The sequence below is a fragment of the Ixodes scapularis genome, unplaced genomic scaffold (genome assembly GCF_016920785.2).
Source record: "Ixodes scapularis isolate PalLabHiFi unplaced genomic scaffold, ASM1692078v2 PGA_scaffold4__175_contigs__length_147842914, whole genome shotgun sequence".
Taxonomy (NCBI): Eukaryota; Metazoa; Arthropoda; class Arachnida; order Ixodida; family Ixodidae; genus Ixodes; species Ixodes scapularis.
In genome coordinates, this window is record NW_024609879.1 from 49831940 (window position 1) to 49854155 (window position 22216).

Below are 22216 nucleotides of genomic sequence, written 5' to 3' on the forward strand. Positions count from 1 at the left end.
CATATTTTTTTTCCAAATTTGCATAGTAACTTTTTGCGAGAGACCTTATCAAACGCATTCGAAAAATCAATCAAATTAGCATCAATTAAAATAGAAAAATCCATTAAAATATAATAAAATAGCCCAGTTGACTTTGTGAACAAACTCCGTTAATTGAGTACATGTTGAGGAACCTTTTCTAAATCCATGCTGACCTTTATTCGAGATGTTGTGTTCGTCTCGGAATTTTAATAAACTATTATGTATTATATCTTCACGACGTTTACAGTCAGTTGAAGCACATAAAATTGGACGTTAATTTTGAATACACTGCTTGTTTTCATTCTTATGAAGAGGTTTGACTCTGGCCGTTCTCCAGTCGTCTGCAAGCTGACCTTCGGACAGCGATCTTGAAACCAGTACAAACAAATATCTTGACACCCATTCAGCATACCTAAATGAAAATGCATAGAGGATACAATCTGGCCCAGGGATTTTCGTTCATCCAGTTTGAAAAGCATTTTTCAATATACCACATTCACTAATTACGTTATCAGGAATAGGCGGATAGTCAACATCAAAATTTGGTGACACATCACTGTCTTGAGTAAACACCGATTTAAAATGTTTATTAAATGTATTGAAAATATTTTTTCTTTCTCAATGGGTTAGGTTACCACCAATTTCGAAAAGATCACAATCCCTGGAATGTGGAAATATTAATCGCCGAAATTTCTCCGGTGGAGTAAATATGAACTTTGCCAAAGATTCACCAAAATAATGACTTTTATCAACTGTAACTTGGGTTTTAAGTTGCAAAAAAATAGCAAGAAATTTTTCAGTCAGATCTAACGAGAATGCGCTTTTTTCATTTTGTTTTTAAACTTGTTCAGTTGTCTTTTTAACTTTAATGCATTTGTAGAAATTGAGGTGTTTTTTTTATTAATTTTTAATTCATTCACTTATAATATTTTTTAACAAGTTCCTAAGGCCATTTACATCAACAGTACTGTTTGCAAAATCGTATAAATTAAATGAAAGCATGTTAATCATAGAGACATCATCTTCGCGAAGAAAATTTGGACAACACTTTGACTTTTTTTTCTATTTACATCAATGTAAACTTATGCGCGTCTTTAGAAAATATAATAACTTACCCGTTCATATACTCTCGTAATAATGTGCCTTTAGACGCCGTATCTTCTTATAAATACCTTGGTGTTTATATTTTATCTAACCTTACTTGGAGCGTTTCACACTTCGTACGTTATTAATAACTATAACCGGATGTTGGCTTATCTTCGACGTAACTTTGCAAAAGCACCTTTATCTCTAATGCTTCTGATATACAAGGTTTTAATTCGCTGTAAACTCAAATATGCTGTTTCAGTTTGGGATTCCAGCCATGCAAACTTGATACGCTCACCTTAAATGGTTCAAAATGTTATGTTAATTTCGAATTGTCTGACTATAATGAAACAGCTGGCATCAGTACCATGAACCTTTATACCTTTATCTCCCATCCCTAGCACGCCGTCGCAAAACATCTTGTCTCTGCGTCTTTCACAAACAGTTTCTTCAGATCCTTAATTGCGCGCCAAGCATATTTTACCCCCTCCCCCCAATACATCTGATCTCGATTAGATCATGTTCATGAAGTCGGGATTCCATCGTATAGAACTAATGCTTTTAATGCGAAAGCATTAACTGTTCCCATGGAGCGAGCCGACGTCATCAGACGCGCCAAACGGCAGACAAATTCGGTGGAGCGAATTGAAGCCGCGATCTGAGACATCCCAACTTTGAAACCGCGCGAAAAGCCGAGCCAAACGAAAAAAATAAATTAACCTCTCTAAGTGAAGCCCAAATCTCATGGATAGAGCTCCCATTGCCTGGCGCGCGGCATAGTTTCAAGGAACGAGGCTCCCATTGGCTGAGGCGCGTCAGCTTCAAGGAGAGCCACCCCATGGCGCTACGTGCCCGCGCCAGATGAAGCCGCGCTAGAACGCGCCGGGAAAAAGAAGCGTTTGGCTGGCGGGGCCTTCCAGTGAGAGCCTGCTCGGGCATACTCCGGAGCGCGACGCGGCCACTTCACGAGAACGCGCGCAAGAATGACATTCGTGCTTTCGCATTCACAACTCATAAGAAGCGCTTAGGTGTACCTCGTGTTTTTTTTTCAGTCATTCTTTCCACGCACATCAGTGGAGTACACTGATCTCTAGTATAGGGAATTAGATGGCGGTTAGCTGCTCTCCGAGCCTGGCGCAAGTGAAACCACCGGAAGTTCGATGCTTGTCCCAGGAGTCGGGCGTGCGCTGGGCTTCCAAGCGCATTCAGTCAATATATTGGTCCATGCTTTGTTCTGTCTTTGATTGGGTTTTAATGCTCCCGTTCTGATCAAATCCCGATAATAAGGGATTTGAATGTGGTACATACCCAAACCTGATGAACTAGAATCTCGACATTTTCATATAGAACTGCTCCCCAAGAGGCTTCTCGGGTCCCCATGCACTGTTACTCCGCAACAAGCAGGCTCTCTTCGGATGACAAGAAAGAACCCAGCTCCCTGAACGCTGCTTGAACCAGACCTCGGAAGAGTCGAAAGGCTTGTCAAGCACTCACTTCCGGACAAGCCGCTTACTTCCGGAGGCTTAAAACCTGTCTGTTCAATGCGCCATCGAGCCCCCTATAGTAGAGATCAATGATGGAGTGCAATGGCCTTCCGGCCATAACAACAACAATCGAGGATCACCAGTAGTTCAAGAACGCCATAGCTATAATATTGTATAACTAGGAGTTAATTGACTGTAAGAATAATCACTGCATTTTTTTACCTACACTAAATACATTACACCGACTCCCCTCTCTAATGCCTCTGTACCTGAAGGTATTTGATATAAATAAATAAAAAATGTACCGTAAAACTTCCTTCTTACTTTAGCGGGGAAAGTTGTCTCATTTTATCTAAACACGTTCAGTTTTCCCGCTGAATATAGGGGGAATTAATGCCACATTACTTGACGAAACGCTCCACATAAATCCCTAGAACTTCCCCTCTAAATGTGGCAGGAAAAGTGACGTCATGTGACCGATACGTAAATTTAGTCTCACCAATAAATTTAGAGGAAAATTGACGCCATCATACCTATGCACCCAGCTTCTCCGCTCAATGTAGTGGAATAATTAATAAAAATAAAGCTTCTTCTTTACTCCCGCAACATATAAAATGTTGTAGCCCTTACACCCTTTGTGACATATACGACACCCCAGAACTTCAGCTCGCCGTAGAGCACACAGAAATCGAACGGACGACCCCAACTTTTACGAGGGGCTGGATGACGGTGCGATATAAGATAATATATTAAACAGCTAAAGTACGGATCAAACAGTACAGAAAAAAAAAACACAGTGAGGTTTCGCGGTAGGGCCCAGAAAACCACGTTTGCATTTTTACACTCAGTTACACTTACATAAGCTATTTTAATAAGCTGCACAACTCGGCTATCAAGTCGCTCGTAAAACTTTGTAGCGTCGGTTGACCGTCAGTGCGCTGTACGTCCACCTAAAGTTAAGGGGTGTCATATATGCGACAAGGGTGTAAGGGCTGCACCCTTTTTTAGTGTGCGAAAGGACAGTTGAATGCTGCTAAATGATTTCAAAGGAAGGCACCATAAATACTGCATCTCCTGAATTATAGGGTTTTAGAATGAAAGGTAGCCGTCTTTATTAGAGCAGATGTACACTCTTCTCTTACGAAGTGACAAAAGCTCTAACTAAGGGTGGGTTCCGGAAGGGTCGTTGCGCTTCTTCGCCTGCCTTGTCCGCGACTCAGAGAAGTCCTGGAGGAGGTAGGAAACTTAACGCAACTTCGGTTCCGGACTTCAAACGAAGTTCGGGCTTTCGCCGTTTGGTGCTGTCCATGTCTGAAAAAGGTCCATTATGCTATAAAACACGCTTCGAAGAGAACCGGTCTGAGAACCTGGCATTACAGTTTATAAAGATACCGTGTCCCCAAACTGCCAGCATGTGTGCCCCATTAGTGGTACACTGGTCGTCAGCTAAGGCAATGGCGCAAACAAAAGATAATCGTACTCAGGTACACAAAAGCAAATGAAAAAAACCCTAAACCTCAATAAAGAAAAAAGCATAATGTACATAAAAAACCAAAACCCCTAACGAAGGTAAGGAAAGGTGCGTACAATAGACCAGGAAAGGTTGATTGAGACCGATTTATCGAAGATGCACGAAGTATTGTACTACTGCATGCTCATAAAAGGATAAAGTTGAAGATTGTTATACTTCTTAAAACAATGGGTGTTAAATGCAGATTGACACACACACTATGCTGTACAGGTTAAGGGCATGTTATAAGTGTATCGATGGTATAGTCCCACAACTCCTGCTTGTTTTGCTGAGCGCCGGTCGGTAAATCATTAGATATTAAGTGCTGGATGAAAGTGGAGACCCGATCTCAAACTTTTTTTGTAATATGTATGTCATTGGTGCATTTTTCCCGCAGATCTACGCTGTATAATTATTTGTGCTGGACTCAAATTCGAACTTATGGTGATCTGGCATCCAAAAAGCTTGAGAAGCTCTTCTTTGAGTTTAAGAAGGAGGCATTTGGCGTAAAGAAAGACGTACCACTGTGGAAGAGGTGTACCACCAAAATAGCAGACTTCATGACACACGCAATAGGTCGTCTTTATGTGAAAAAAATGTTTAATACTAAAGCCAAGGAGACTGTAAGTGATCTTTTCAAGCTCCCATAGAAAGCATTTCGTTGACTGTAGCTTTTAAATAGTATCATTAGTTAATTTTTAAACAAAATTAATTCGCAATGAGAATTACCAAGTTTTTAAATCAACTTAACGACTTTGTCCGATTTGTTCTTGAGTGTATCACGGATTTTATCCAAAATATAATAAGTAGTTTCCATAATAACCAAAATCAATTTGAATATGTTTTAAGACGCAACTTCATATGTACTTATTGGTATTCGTAAAAATCGAAAATTGGCGAAACAAAATTCTCACATAAATGGAGTGGGCACTATCCAACATATTATATAAAAAGGTGGCAGCGCCACGCAAACAAATGCTAAAAACAAGCATCCTACTGGTGTATTTGGATGGCATATATGAAATAAAGTATAGTTCAGGATTGATTCAGCCTGTAGACTAACTTGCGTGTTCTGACCAGGCTCATAATTTATTCTCAACAAACCATTAGAACGCAGGCTCTAACAGGTATGGACTATTAAAAAAATATTCAAAATTATTGCGAACTGCCGGCGATGTAATCATGCAGTAGGCATGCTAGTCATTTCATTTCAGTTGACTTCTTAGCAATTCCTGCGACAAGTGTAATACAAACGTGTATGTAGTAGAGCTTGTTGGACGACCAATGGTCTGATCTTGAAAATTACGTGCGCACTGAATGAGGGTCGTCGCATGTTCACGCGCTCCCTTGCTATCGAAATCGAAGTAATATGGAGTTCTCGAATAACGGATACGGTTTGTGCTCCGAACCTTTCATCGGCCGGATGCAATTCCTGCGATGCTCTGGGCATTGTGGTTTTCGCTTTCACTGCAAGTGCATAAACGTCATAGGCGACGAATATGAATACTTCATGAAGGCATGGTTCCAGTACATACGACTGCAAATCTTTCACAAAACGCAATGGCGGGGACGAAGTGAGTGTTATCGGTGGAAACCGCCCCTCGACACGTGACGACGCAGCAACGGCGAGCGCCTCAAGTAGCTGCAGCGCGTGCGGCTGTGTGAACAATCTCCTTGGGGCACTGCACGGCAAGTCTGATTCACTAATCAAGGAACCCGAAGGAAAAATCCATCAATGTAACGCTGTTTGGCAGTCAATGTTTTCTAGTGGACCGCTGACTGTGCCTGACTGTACGTCAAGCATGTCTGATTGGACAACAAGTTACTCTGACCGACAATCAAATTCCAGTCAGACCCCGCTTGTCGGCTTTCTGATGGTTTCCTGGTGGCAGTCGGCCGCCGCGAAATGCCATCACGATGTCCTGGTGGTGACTCTGACTGTACATCGATTGTCTCTGACTGTACGTCAGAAAGCTTTGACGTGCAGACAGAAGTACGGTCAAAGGACGTAAAGTTCGTTCGGATACCACTATTTCGTCAAATCTATGAATACGAAAAGTAATCTATGCACGAGAAAACGATTTCGGGACGTGAGCCCATAAAACCGCTGACGTTAGAGATGTGACACGCAACCGACCGACAACCTTGATCAGAAGCCCGCCGAAGCCGCCGAAGCGTCGAACGCGACACTTCGCACTTCGCTTCGCCCATGGAGGCTTCGCCGAGCTTTCATGAACGATCGCTCTCGACTTGTTTTGTTTGCCCGCTTGCTCCAACCTGTCGATCCTGCCCGGGCTCTACAATGTCTTATGTTTTAGTAGAATTTCTACTCGACAAGACCCAGCCTGTTGTGAGTTCCGACGATGTAAGGGGCTTTAGCGGTGTAGTTAAAGACGACAAGGTGTACCAGGTCTACTGGGCCGATGACGCGCGAACAAAAGGATCATTCTACGACGCGAAAGTACTCTACATGGCAGGTGAGTAGAACTGAAGTACGGCGAGTGATGTACGAGTGCTTTCATAACATGCTGACGGCTTAACTGCAATTGCAGCCGAAGCATCTCGTATAAAACGAATAGTCAAATCGAGTTTCTGTAGCGGTGGCGTAGCTAGCGGTTAGTGTTTCCGATTTGTACGTAAGCGGTCGCGGGTTCGATCTGCGGTGGTCCTGCTTTTTTTTTTTTTTCTTTTTCTCGAACATTTTGTTTTATCGAGGCATTTGGCGATATTTATGAGTGCGTATAGCTTTACTCTTATATAAATGCTGCCCTTGATGACGAAATTCCCTTGGCAGTGTGGCAGTCAGACGTCATCTGATGGACCATCAGATGACGTCTGCTGGTCCACCACGTTCCACCAAGGCTGCTGACTGGCAGTCAGTGTCCCAAATTACGTAGCTTGATGGAATTTTCAATAGGGAAGTGACATCTGTCAGGGCTGATAACGCGTCCCTGCACTTGCATCTGGCTCCGAATGCGGAGCTACTACATCGCTTCACCGCCCAAGCCGTACTGCCGCCCCCGATTACAACATCGCTTGAAGTGCCCAGCCCTGAACCAGCCAGCTTCGCGTCGACCTTTCGCAGAGACTCTCGGACTGACGCCGGTAAGGCGACGCCTGGAAGGAGTCGTTCTACCATCCATAAGTCTTCGTCGAAACCTGCCGTGACTGTGGTTTCCTCCGCACTGCCAGTCCAGGTGACGGGCGAGGTAGCACCGAAGGACGTTGATGGATTTACGCTCGTCCAAAGGAAAGAACACGTGAAGCCTTCATCTGGAACCTGTGCAAGCAGTAAGCTGTCGTCAGTCCCTCGAGCACCAAGTCTTATGGCACTTTTTGTTTCCCGCCTAAGTCCGGACACCTCGTGCGATGATGTGGGAGCAGCTCTTACTGCCTTTCTGGAAGAGAAACCTTTTACCTGCATCAAGTTGAAAACAAAACACGATAGTTACTCTTTTTTCCACATAACTGCGAATGAGGAAGACTTCAACAAAATTAATGTGGCGGACGTCTCGCCAATGGGCTCTCTTTTCAGACCATTTTTTAAAGCGGTACGAGGTAATGATGATCGTGACACAATTACTACAAATTAGATCACAGCATGAATTGTTGAATATTTTAAGAAAATGTACGTGGGTTCGGCACAAAAGCTAATATATATTTTTTAACAACGTGGTTTTAAGTGATTTCGATAATAATTCACTAACCGAAACTTGGTTCAACGGCGCCTTCGCAACAAATGGTCACTTTTCCCCCGAATACACAGTCTTCCACGGGGACAGAGAATATGAGAATTTGACTGTAAAATCGGTGGCGGAGTCCTCATTGCAGTTAAAAATCACTTGTATGCGGTTCGCAGGTTTGATCTTGAGTCAGACTGCGAATCCATTTGGATTAAACAACGCTCCATGATAACACTACCCTTCTAATTGGCACGTATTATTGTCCTCCTAACTTTAATGCATCTCTGCTTTCTGATCAGTTAGATATAGTGGGAGATAAGTTAGATGTTGACCGACACTGTATACTCATACTTGGCGACTTCAACATTCCTGATATAAATTGGAGTCCAGAACACTCAGCTCTGCCCACTCGTAATGCCTCACCAAAGGCAAATATTCTTTTGTCTTTTGTTTACTTGCAGGGACTTAACCAATCGAATACTCTTCAAAACCACGCGGAAAATGTCCTAGATCTTGCTCTATCTAACTTTCTCACCGACAGCCTAGTGTGTGTTTTTAACTCATTGGTACGACCCGATGTTGGCAACGTCCCATTTCTTGTCTACTTTAAGCTTTTCGTGGGGAACGTGATCAAAAAACAAATCCTGACTCGTTCTCCTTCCCAAGAGGCGATTACTTTTGTCTATTTTAATATTTAGATAACGTAAACTGTACACACGTATACAGCATGACTGATGTAAACTGTGCGGTAGCAGCGTTTACTGAACATATCGTATCTGCACTTGAGCCCTTCGTTCCTTAGAAACGTCCCCAAACAACTCGGTATCCTCACTGGTATTCTCTCGAGCTGAGATCAGCTTTAAGATTCAAATTGCATTATCATAGGAAATATAAGGCTTCTGACTCAGCGTTCTGGTACGCCAAATTTTCCGAATCACTTGCGCAGGCAAAGTCGTTGTTGCAGCGCGATAAGAGAGTGCATCACGAGTCAGCAGATCGCAGTTTATATCGTGACCCATTGCAGTTCTGGAGGTACGTCAAGAACAGTACAGCTATAACTTCATCGACAACAAAACATCGCTGACTCGTCTGGAATTCCGATTAGTGAACCCGAAGATGTAGCGAACGTTTTTGCGAGCTATTTTGCCTCTGTGTATTCTTGCAGCCGGAAGAGTTTATCTGCACCTGACGCTGACGTTGTTGACAGTGGTAGCAATTGCCTATCAATTTCATTATTTGAAAACGCTGACATTACCCAGGCAGCACACCATTGTTGGACCCCCGTTGCCCAATGTTGGCAAAAAATGGTTCAAATATTGGTTTGACGTTGGCATTTCCAAAAACGACACCCCATCGAATGGTGGTCCAACATTAAAGTCAATGTAGGACCACTGGTTTGCCGACGTTCTAGGCTACGTTGAACCAACGTGGTTTGCGCTTTTTTATCCACTATCGCCATAGAGGTTTCACCGTTGGCTGAACCAACATTGGCATCCAACGTCTTACACACTGGCTCTTTCAGCATTGGCTTAAATATTGGCTATTCTAATATTGGCATGCAGTCTAATACACTGGCTATTCTTTGCATCCATTGTCTATGCCATTATTGGATGCCATTATTCAGCCAGTGTTCTAACCAGCGTCATAATAACAGTGCGGAGAACCAAGCAAGTCCCTTCCCCTTTTTCCTCACGCTCTGTTTTCTTTCTGATACTAAAATCTAATAAATGCAGCAATTTTATCATATTCGAGCACTTTAGAAATCATTAAAGCATGCAAATGAATTGTTCATAACGTGTGACAGTTCATAATTTATTTTAATCAAATAAAGGTTAAAAAAAATTTGCAACCAAGGGTGCCTAGGCAGACACGGCGGCAGGGTCGGCGGCAGGCTCGGTAGTGGACAGGGCAGAGGGTGGGCAAAGGGATTCCACGCAGGGTCCTCGCCACAGGATCCTGAAAGAGACAGAAGCGGGGGTTTGGATTCAGGTGCGGGGTTTCAGAGGCTGTCCGTTCTCTCTTAGGCTTGTCGATAATGAATATCAAAATAAAACATAGCTTCATTATTAATCACCGCGCTTTAATTAACTATTCGATTAATCGTTTCAGTTGCTCTTCAAGTATAAAATCTCAGAAAGACCCACTGAATTTTTTTATGTTTATTTTCCCATATTGTAATATTTTTTTCCAGTGATTTTTTTTTGTATGTAAAAAACTTAGTACTGCCTTTTGATATAAATAGATGCGCAGGTAGGACACCGGGGCCTGGCTTGCTAGAATCAGCGTCTCAGCTGAGACTGGGTGAACGAAAGCTCTGTAAAGGCTGGGACGTGCGAGCGTCTTGGGTAGAGGTTTCAGTCCCGTGCACCTTGTTCGTTGACTTTGAGAGTGCTTTCTTTCCCCTCGTCTCAGCTGAAAGTTGTTTCTAGCGAGACAGCCCAGTCGTTTACTATTCTTTTGTTCGTCCGACTTGTCCGTACTCAAAGCTCTATTGATCTAGATTAAAATATTTATAGTGATATAAAAAGCTATTCAAATAGTACGAAGGTTATATAATAAATTGCTTAGCTTTACCATTGCAACACCATGGCGTCCCTCAACCTTTCATCTAGCTTTAAGAAGTCTTAAAAATTAGTCTCGCCATTTATTCCTACGTTGATTTGAAAGAAAAAAGTTTTTTACGATTAACGGTATTTCCGGCACGAAATATGTAGTTATAAATGTACCCATATAGCCTCCATAATATTTACAATTTATAAATCCAACCGCTGGCCTCCCTCTTCAGCTCACCAGTGTCAAACGCACCACTAAATTAACAGTTCAATAAATACCCCGTTATACGTAAGAACATCACAGTTGAACAGAACGTGATGCTTGAAATAATCAAGAATATAAAACAAATCACGCACATACAATAGCTTGTCTCAAGACAATTACTGGCAATTACACTCGCAGAGCGCGGTGACATAACTGACACTTCACTCGCACCCAACAAGCCGAACCTTGGCAAATAAGGACTACTCAACGCTCTGTGGTGTTCGGCTTTGGACATACCGGGAGGGCTTTTTACTACAGTACACATCTACTGCCAAGAAGACAGGAATATTTTAACAAGAAAAAAATATTAAAAATGACTTCGGACACAGAAATAACCAATCAGAACGTCTCTCACGGCCTATTAGAATAAAAAGCACTTACAAATAGCGCTGTACGGGGCCTTTCGGGCCGATCGCTGTGGATTACACTTTGAACTCGTCGTAGATTCCTGGCACAAAGTTCGACACGGTTCAAGCTCATCGGATAATGACAAAATGGGCATTGCGTAGCAAGAATCCCTATCCCCAATGGTCAGAAGGACCTCTCCTTGACACTCACATAGAGAGAAGGCGGTCCATCGTCTCTTCTGTCCGTCGAAGCCAATGGTCACATGTATGCCCAAAAAAAAGGAAGATCACCGGTGTGTAGGCGCTGCCGAAAGAATATCCATGATCTTGGACATCCGCATGTTGAAGATCGCACTTGGCACTAAGACAAAGTGCGCTGCTGGTGATCGGAACTCTAGAACAACCGTTCTTGCCGGTTCCAGTATAGGGTAGCGTGGATGACGGAGATGCCGAGCCGCGTCGCCCGATAAAAACAGTCTGCTAAGCAATCGAATGCACTCAGACAACCTAGAAACGGACACAACGGCGTCCTGATATCCGCATGATTATCTTGCCATTCTTGTTCCTTCGACAAAAGAGCTATTTCTGCCACAAAAAAACAAACGAAAAACATGCATAAATTGCGAAGAGCGTCTGCTTCTTGCAGTTCGCGGATACGTGTGTTGGAAACTAGGGAGACCGTCCGCACCGTCTTCCACTCATTACCTTATCGTGTGGCCTTGGTGCACGCGATACCACTTTCAGTGTGCGTGTGTTCCGTGGGCTGGACTCCATCCCCCCTAAGCTGAGAGTGTAGAGGAAGCTAAGAAGCTCGGTGTCCCAATCCTAGGTCTATATTTAATCACGTCATCACGCTCTGTCATGTAACCACGCGCAGAGAGCGGTGCAGGTGATGACTGGTCCGGCCGGCGCGTAGCTCCCCCGGCACTGTCAGCTTAGGAATGCTCAGTGTCCTCCTCCCTCAAGGACGCCGATTCCTCTTCGCTCACAAAGGAGAGATTTGGAGAGATTAGTGACGGTGTGGGGAAAACAAGGGGGGGGGGGGGGGGGAACTGTTCTCTTAATGCCCCCTCTCGTCCTTTCCAACGCCATTCCGAGGCCTCCCCTGCACACTTCTCTCTCTCGAATTCTTTCGTTTTTCTCTGCTGGTATTTGCTATCCGGTTTCCAAAAAAACAATGTAGTACAGATTACTCAGATATGATAACTCTACAGCAAGAGGACAAAAAGGGACTTACAGACACAAAGCTCTGAAATCGGCTCGGAGCCTATTCTCAAAATTAAAATGAGACAAAGATAAATCAAATGCGGAAAAAAAGGGCTAGACTCTAAATCAGGACAAACATCCGGCTAGACTCTATATCAAGACTAACATTGTCGTCTGCTTTCAGTACCCTGGCGCCATGTAGGAGGCACTAGGGCTCTTATTGTGGTGCCATAAAGTCATAGAGCGGTCATGGTATAACCACACTTCGGAATAGTGCCTTGTTCGAGTCAATCGCAAAGAAGTTCTTCACCTGACACGAGGTCCAGTTCACAAGCCCGTAGTTAGGATACGAAGTTTTTCTGCCGAGACCGTAGAGTCAACATAATAATCTATTATGTTGAATCTATAACGCGGACATTGTTTTTATTTTCTTTTCCGTTGGCGGTCCTGATGAGCCCATATCGCTGGCGACTCCTTAATATGCACAGTGAAGGAGCAAAACATCGCCATTAAGTTCTGTACCTTGATATTGTCTTGTTTACTTTGCAGAAAAGCATCTGAATCGTGCGTTAACAAAATAACTTAAAATTGACAAGAGCTCGAGCAATTTCAGCTTTCTGAGCTAAACCAAAAACACTCCGAAACCAGCCTATTCCAACATGCTTCCACTAGTAAGCCAATGGCATTGTCAGACTAACACGCACTGACCATTGTATGCCACTGTGTTCTTGAAATGACGATGAGCCAATGGTATGAACAGGACAACATTAACCATTATAAGCGTGTGTTTATCCAGCATTGGCAATCCGATGCTACAGACAAGCCAACAGTGTCTATTTTATGCCAGTGCCAATTAAATATTGGAATTCCAACGGCACGGAGAGGCCAACGTTTACCATTTTATTCCAGTGTTCATCCAATGTTAGAGAGCCAAGTGTACTCAAAGGCCAACATTGTCCGGTTTACGCCAGTATTCATTCAATATCCACAAGCCATTGGAACTGACAGGCCAAGATTGCCCATTGTATACCTGTGTTCATCCAATATTCGCAAGGCAATGGAATTGACAGGCCAAGATTGCCCACTTTATACCAGTGTTTATTCAATATTCGCAAGTCAAAGGAGCTGACAGGCCAATGTTGCCCATATTATGTTGGTGTTCATTCAATATTCGCAAGTCAATGGAACTGCCAGGCCAACATTGCTCATGTTTTGCCAGTGTTCATCCAATATTCGCAAGCGAATGGAACTGACAGGCCAGGATTGCTCATTTTATGCCAATGTGCGTCCAATATTGGTTGGTCATTGGAGAAGCTGGCCCATCATTGAAAATTTTATATAATGGCATAGACAATATTGGGAGCAGATTGGCTAAAGTGGACCATAATTGGACCTTTTTGCCAATACTCTTCCAATATTGGCCCAACACCTTGTGCTGCCTGGGTAAACTTCCAATCCAAAAACTAAAAACCATATGTATTGGTCGCATTTGACGCTATCCCAAGTTTTATTGTCAAAAGATGCTCTTCCATTTTCACACCCATTCTAACGCATATTTTTAAGCTTTCATTGTCCACTTGCAGTTTTCCAGTGATTTTGAAAAAATGCGATAACCGTGCTGATACATAGGAAAGAAAGAGCAGATGATTAAAAAAACTATAGACCCATTTCATTATCATGTCTATTTGCAAAGGTTTACGATATGGTACTTTGAAACATATTTCGAGCTTTATTAAACATAACATCCTCCCCTCACGGTTTTGTGAGCGGAAGATGAGTGGAATCAAACTTGGTGTCTTTTCTTAATTTCGTTTCGGCTATTGTGTGTCAGTGGCGTCAGCTTTACACTGTATACTTTGATATGTCTAAGGCATTTGATTTGATTGACCACTCGCTACTTTTGCAAAAACTGAAATCAAACGATACAAAATGAGTACTACACTATGCACATTGCTTCAGAATTACTTGTCCGATAAACATACTTTGTACGCATCCTTGGTCATCTCTCCCGGCCTTTTGTCACCCTATCGGGTGTTCTTCTGGGGTCCATTGTTGGGCCGATTCTTTTTAATGTCTTCATAAACGACCTTCGCTCATCTTTTCTACATTCGGAAATTCTGCAATACGCCAACGACATCAAGTTATTTAGGCAGATAGTATATGTAGAGTACTCTGTGAAGCTAATAGATGATGTAAAATCAGTAAGTAATCGGTGTAATCTCAACAGACTGATACTTAATCCCCATTAAAACTGATGTTATTTCATTCGCTAAGAAGCTAAGGCTTTTTCATTTCTGTTACCAACTCGGCAATGCCCCATTGCAGAAGGTGGATTGCACTCATGATCTTGGAGTTTATATAGACTCTTCTCTGTCATTTAATACACATGTCGATAACATTGTCAACGCGTCTTTTCGTACGTTAGGTGTAATATCCAAAATTGTATATGATTTTTCCATTTCGGCCTGTATTATGCAGTTATACTTTTTATTAATTAGGTCTAGACTAGAGTTTTCCTCAGTTGTGTGGAATTCTATTGGGCGTACACACCAAGAGCCGATTGAAAATGTCCAGGACCATTTGTTTTCAATTTTTTACGACCGCTATGTTGGTCGCACTGTTTACTTTGAATATAGAAGACTTTTAGAGCGATACTATTGTTTTACTTTGAGTGCCAGACGGCGCGATAGTGATCTCATATTTTGTCCAAATGCCTTCACGGAGTCCTTGATTGCCCTGACCTAACTTCAGCGATAAATATTCATGTTCAGAAAAGACTTTTCGAATTTCTCTTCCTCTTTATGTTAATCAATTCTTCCAAACCTGCCCCATGACACGTATTCAGACCTTGTACAATAGTTTCAATGATTCCCGCATTGACATTTTTAACCCATGTTTTGCAGCGCTCAAGTTTTCTCTTAAAAATCTATAAATTTTAAACATTTTTGTAGCGTTCAAGTTTTCTATTGTCAATTTGTAGAATTCTTCTTCTTTTTGCTGTATGTTAGCTGTGCATCATTATCAAGGCGTCAAGTGTTCACGAGCACAAAAAATAAACAAATGAATGAATGAATCAATGAAGCTTGGTAACAAACGTTAAACCTAGTAAAAGCAAAAAGAACTCCTCAATTTTAGCCTCTGCGAAACGGTGACCCTACATTTGAAATGGGTACTTCGTTTAGCTAACAGCACAGCCCAAGAATACAAGCTGCACCCTATTTAAACAAAGACCGAAATTTTCCGGACTACTATTTTCCCCCCTAAAACCCGCTGTAGTTGTGCTTGAAACTTTTTCTGCTACTAAGTTTCGATCTTTTACCACAATCTCAGGCAATTTTCAACATAATCAGCATCCACCCGCTCGCCTGCAGAATCAATGATTTTTGTGTGTTTTTAGTTATGATCACAAATTTATATATGTATCTTAATCAATAAAATATTCTTAAGCGTTTTAATGCTGCTGTATATGTAACGATGACACGAAAATTCAATTTTCGAAACGAATAATTTGCATTTCAAGTTTGGTTTTCCCACTGGTTTATCTGTAGAGACGACTCTGGTATAATTTTTAAACTTAGTGCCACCGATTGTCAGTTGGCGCGGGCAGAAAGGTATCGTGTACTGTGATCTGTCGAAGTCTTTTGATTTGGATACTTATATAAATATTTTACATACATTGAAATCACATAGGGTGTATAACAAGTTTCGCTTAATATTTATTATATGTCAGAAAGAAACAGTTTGTTCAGATATTGGGATATCATTCTATACCTTATCTAGCATACTCGGGTGTTCCACGGGGGATCATACTGAGACCAATGGTATTCAATAATTCATAAAGTATTCGAGATTTTGTATCAGCCATACGAATATCTTGCCATATTGCAATGGCATCATTCTGTTTTGGCAGGTTTCATCTAGTCATCATTATGTACTACTTCGTTAATGATGCGAGCGCATTATGATAACACTAAATCCTGATAAAACGCTACTTATGTTTCCGTGCGTAGAATTGAGTGCAAGAGAGATTTAGGAGTGCATGTTGACTCAACTTTCTTTTTCAACGAAGATGTTTGTAACATTATAAATGCTGCATTTCAAATGTCAGGTATCACTTATAGTGTTTCGCGAGAATATTCATGGTTAGTTTGTACATTCTGTTTATATCGTTCTTTGATTCGTACGAAACTTTAGTCTAATTATGTCGTTTGGAATTGCATTGTTCTAGTAGCCAAGCAATGATGGAAAAAGCGTAGACGTTTTCTTTCTCATTATTTACGCCGCTACATTCGTCGCACTGTTTATTTTGATCGTGCGAGACTCGTGCGACGATACGGTTGTCTGGTACTAAAAACAAGTATATTAGAAAATGATCTTATTTTTTACCTAAATTCTTGCAACATTTATTTGGCTATTCGAGCCTGACGTCAGTTATTGACCTTGATTTACCCAGTGTAATGTTAAGCACTATTCCCACTTTCTATTTGGAAATATCATTATAACCAGTCGCATGAAGCTCATACAACATTTTTATAACAGTTCCTGTACAACCAACATCGGCATCTTCAGCTCGTACATGCAAACGTTCAAGCGTTCTTTGACAATTATTTTACTATTCGTGTGCGTCTGCGGGACAGCCGAGATGCGGGACACGCGAAATGCGGGACACGCGAGGCACGGGGAGGGGGCTGGGGCGATAAAGGAAATTTCTTAACACGCACACTGCGACCCGAGGCTCTGTTCACACATTTATTATCCTGTACTGTTTATACACCTGCTAATTTTATTGAAGCATTTAAGCTAAAAAAATTTCCATTCCCAATAATATATATTTGAATGCCAAACATGTTTTTAAATTTGTCAAAGTTGAAAACATAAAAATCGACAGTAGCAGAACTCAATGCATCAAATGGAAATAAGAAACAGGAAAACTCTTTTCGGGTTATTGTTTTCTTTCAACACTTCCTTTTATCAACATTGTCCTACACAAAATTTTAACATTTTGTTCTTTTTGCACCATTGCAAATAATGCTGTCTTCAATAAAAAAAAGTCCAACGAAACCTTTTCGCATTGACACACCAATTTGAAAATAATTACAATATTTTATATTTAAACTATTGGCGACCAATTTGTGTTAAAATATTTTGCGCACACACACGCACAAAACGGCGCATGCGCGTCTTCTCTCCTGCAAGAACGACGGTCGCTTCCAGCAATGCTTGGATAGAAAATGGCGTACCATTTCGATTCAAACGATTACCAGTGACCTCCGCGATTCCCCGTGCCCCGTACTTCGGCAGCACCACGAGTTGCGGAATGAGCATAACGACAGTGTGAAATGCAGGACATTTTGAAGATTTTAGAATTTTTCTCGGGACCCGGGAGACGAGACCTCAATGCGGGACAGTCCCGCGAGTCGCGGGACGGGTGGTCACCCTATTAGTGGTTGGTGTTGCGGACATCGGAAAAATTGACCCATGCTCGTCTTTCTCGAGCAGCAACACAGCGCGGTCTCGTCGGTCTAGGCCTAATGACTCCCCTTCGGATTTGGGGTAGGAGCCGGTCAAGCGACATGCGACGTCGAGAGTGAGGTCTTTCTTGGCACTCTAGTACCAGGCGCGCACAGAAGGGTGTCTAAAAAAGACCAACGATGAATACTGTCAAAAGCGTGCAACTTTGGGCATCAGCTTCACGTGCATACGTGCCGTCGGTGATGAGTCTTGAAAGCATTTTTATAAAGTACTTGACCGATTCGTTTTTTTATTTTTTTTTTATTTTTCATTCCTTATTTGTTTATCCGGATCCTTGTTTTTCAGAAGGGCCTAATTCAAAAGGCGCAAGTGCATGACAAGGCCTAGCTGCCCCTCCCCCCTTCCCCCCTTTGTATGCGGTGGGCTGCGTAAAGATGTTAAAAAAAGAAACAACAACAACATTGTATTAAACTTTTAGATGTGTTCAATAATCGAACGTGATCAAATTGAAAACAGCCAAATAATCAATAACAATAGCACATAATCACTAAAACAAGAATTATAAACATTTTCACGGCATAGTCCTCTACTCTCAACAGAGAAGTTACACACGAGTTTGCACCAGCGCCATAGGACAAAATATGTCGAATACATGTTGGCAGAGAAAAAAAAAATATCCTGAATGCAAATCAAAATTTCCCAAGTGAAAAACACATGCAGTACCTTTTAAGCTCATTTAAGATTATATAAGAAATTATAGGCAACAATACGAAGTTTCTTCTAGCATCTTATATAATCTTAAATTTTCTTATTTGTTCTAATAAGGTTCTTGAGTGCTCTTATATGGTTTTATGAATATATATGCGCTTATTGTACAAACACATTTTTTACACCTATAAGGTTCTTTATTGCGGTTTTCTACAATAACAGTGTAACAATATCAAAAAGGCACATTCAAGGTAGTTTAAGGTGAATTGAAAGGTCATAAATATCAAGGAAGGTGAACTGGTGCTGACAAAATAAGAAAGCTCTGAAAAGAAGATTTGTTTTTGTAACCAGAAGAAAACAGTTTCGCTTGTATAATGTCTTTAGACTTCTTAGGTGTGATGTGTTCTTCGAGTATCTTTACTAGCTCCTGAGACGGTGTCTCAGACAAGCATTGCGGTTGGCCTAGAGAGCACAGCAGCTTGAATTTCTCGAGACCAACTGAAGCGATCAATAATTTCTTCTTTTCCGCGTCCACCATTACTTTAGCGACATGAAGAGAATCGTGTAACCTCACCTGACACAGATTCCATTCCTTCTTGTCGAGGTTGAGTGTCTCGCAACCATGCAAGCTTTGGGTACAATTCTCCGCCGTCCTCGTTGTATAAGCCTGGAATGCGCCCGTTTAGTCCGCTGTTGTCTTGACCCTCGTCGGCGGTGTAGCAATTCGGTGAAGCGGTTAATATTTACCGTTTTTTGCAATACGTCTGGCCGAGTAGACATGGCCTGCTTCTAGCTAACCAGCTTGCAGAATGAATGTGCTCGAGCTTAGTTCATCACGTGGAAGTGCGCCTACGACGACGACGATCGTCTTAACTGTCACCACAACTTGTGCAATCTGATCAAATTTACAATGTCTGGTTTTGTCAACTGTTGACAAATGTTTCAGAATCTTGCGGCGATGTTCATGTTGCTACACGTTGAACTGTATTGGGGCAGGGGCCCCGGCAGGAAGAAGTTAGCTTTGTCCCTACCTCCTATCCGGCTATGCCAGAAAGAATACAAATTAAAAAAGAGCAAACAATACAGTAGTTGTATTTTGTACCTTTGAATATTACAAAAAAGTAGGTTGCAGATATAAAATATACTGTTTAAAATTCATGCGATAAAATAATAAGGTCGATTATTAAGATTATTACTTTTTTCTGATTTTACCAGATGGACAAATTAGTGGGCGTGCTTAACAGTACATTTGGAGAGACGCTTAATAATAATACATGGATGGATGAACCTACACGAAACGAGTCATTGGAAAAGGTACTGACTCTTTGCCATATAGTGGTCATCGAGTAAAAACGTCATTCATTTCAGCTTCAGAAAATGGCAGGAAAAATTGGTTACCCCTATTAGATATTTAACGACGCCTATCTTAATGGCCTTTACGAATACGTAAGTGATATTACGTCGATTAAAAAATTACTGTTCTTTTGTACTTTGGGTAACAATTCACTGCGTGTTCTTGGTGTGTTCAACCCATCTCGTCTTTGTATATACAGATGTTGCAGAAACATAGCAATACAACCAATATGTTTTAATTTTTCCTATATTGTATATACAGGACGTTTAATCTAAATTCCAACTGTTTTTAAAAGGGAAGAGAGTTGAATTATTGTCGCCTTCAGAATGTATTTATCAAGCTCGCGAGACATTAGAGGAGGGAATACTCTCCATGGTAAGTAGGATAATTAAACTAAAATGTGGTAATTCACATTTTAGTTATTGGTTTTTAAGGTCATTTTGCAGCTACAGTGTTGACGGCAATTACTATTAAAGGCAAGTCCAATAAAACAATTTCGCTATAGTAATAGTTCTAATTAAAAAAATGAATTGTTACATTTTTGCGATTGTAGCTCTACTTCAGTATTTGAGCGCCAATTGAGCGTCGCATTCCTTGACTACATTGACCCTTAGTCGAGTTACCTAGTCATTTCAGTCACGTCGACATTTGTGCAGTCGCCTCCCCCACCAACAACACACTTCCGAGATGGTGAAGTCATAATTGGAACGACTTCGTCACTCTTCCATGCAAGAGTGTGGGCAGGGCTTGCGGCAGTGTTTTTGCTCGCAATTTTTTAATTGGGCTAGAAACGTAAATATAGATAAATTAATATCTAAAAAAAATTACACCATTTTGAATAAAAAAACAATTGTTTTGGCCTTTAATACTTATTGCACTCAATACTGCAATTTAAACATAACACTAACACCAATTATTGAGCGTGAACAAATTTTAGTTGAGTAGCCAATTCATCATGACGATTATCCACTCATCTAATTTCTGTTCAGCTTGATAAATACATGGCGAAGACAACACTTCTCTAACACTAACACCTTTTTTAAACGAATATATGTTTGAGAAAAAGAGAAAGATATGGTCCCTGTATATACGGCTGGCCGAACATACAGGGTGTTCATCGACCACTGAGACTACCTAGAAATAGAATTTGAAATAAAAAAAAAATATTGGTTGGTGGGCGAAGTGAATTCCACGTAATTATATTTAGATACACTATATGTGTGCACCGTATATTTAGAACTATAGTCCGCTCTCTGTGTAAAGTCCGCTAGAGGCCAATTTTTGGTAAAAACACAAAAAAAAGTTTTTTCTTAGATTGTTCGCACCTGCTGCGTAGCTCACCCCGGTGGGTAGTCCGCACTTGATGTCTAGAAAACCGGTAAAAAAAATATCATACACAGTGGAGTTTCTCGATTGTCTCATTTATAAGCTCACGAATTTTCTTGCATTATACATAAATTATAAGAACCTATATTTCTATTCACAAAATCAGTCACGTATCGCCATAAATAACGATCTACGTTAAACAAATGCTTGCATAATCCGCCCCCTTAGATGGTCCGCACAATATCTACATATAGGTGGTCGAGTATAGTTAAAAAATAGGGCTTATGCATGCAATGAAAATAACCCGAAACATGTAAATTATAGAACTGTGATGGTTTTCTCACAGGCGCCTGCTGTTTTCTTGAACTATTCGTTTCTGAATGTTTTGCTCGGCCTGGAGCAAAATCGCAAGATTCAAGAACTTCTGACATTACGAAAAACATGTAAAAAAGAAGATGAGTGAGTACTGTCAAAGCTTGTTTTCGTTGGTTTATTTGTTTCACAAAAATGTCTCTTGTAAAGAGTTACAATTCTTTTATGAAACTGTCTGTCCAGGTGGTACAGAGGTGCTGCAGTGGTGAATGCGTTTTACAGTCCATGGGCTAACGATATTAGTAAGCATCCCTTTTTTATGTAGTTGTACATGCGTTCTCAGCGTTTACCACAGTGATAAATATGTTTACGAACATTGAACAATTTAGAACAGCACTTAGGTTGATCCCACTTTTAATTCTGCACATTGGCGTATAAATTGTGGGAACTGTTACCCTGCTACCACAAGTTGCACTGTAGTAGCATTGTGTTCTATCATATGCATTTTTATTCCTTCATAAGTGCTGAATTTTTCTCGGAGGTAATTTAAGTGTATTAATTTGTGGACTTTATATTGTATCGATTTTGAAAGCTAGTCTACAAAGTAGAGTCTTTTTTGTATTCACCCAATGGAACACAATAATTTTCTATTGTACTTCTAGGTATGTTACTCCATTCATCAGAAACATTAAGTTTGAAATTTTCTTCAAAATATATATTTTGAGGGGAAGCAATAAATTATGTCGGGTACAGCAGTCAACTTAGTAAAAAAATTATGTAGTTCTTTATGTTTACTTACCTAAAATCTTAGATCGAAAGCTTATCACTTGTGCAGCCCAACATCGGCATCCTATCAAAAGCTTAAGGAACATTTACGCTGATGACATCGA

At 41.1% G+C, this 22216-nt stretch overlaps 1 pseudogene; it reads left to right on the plus strand.

Moving 5' to 3' along the window:
- Positions 1-4321: 4321 nt before the first annotated feature.
- LOC115324992 overlaps positions 4322-22216 on the plus strand; it is a 64389-nt pseudogene continuing 46494 nt past the window's right edge.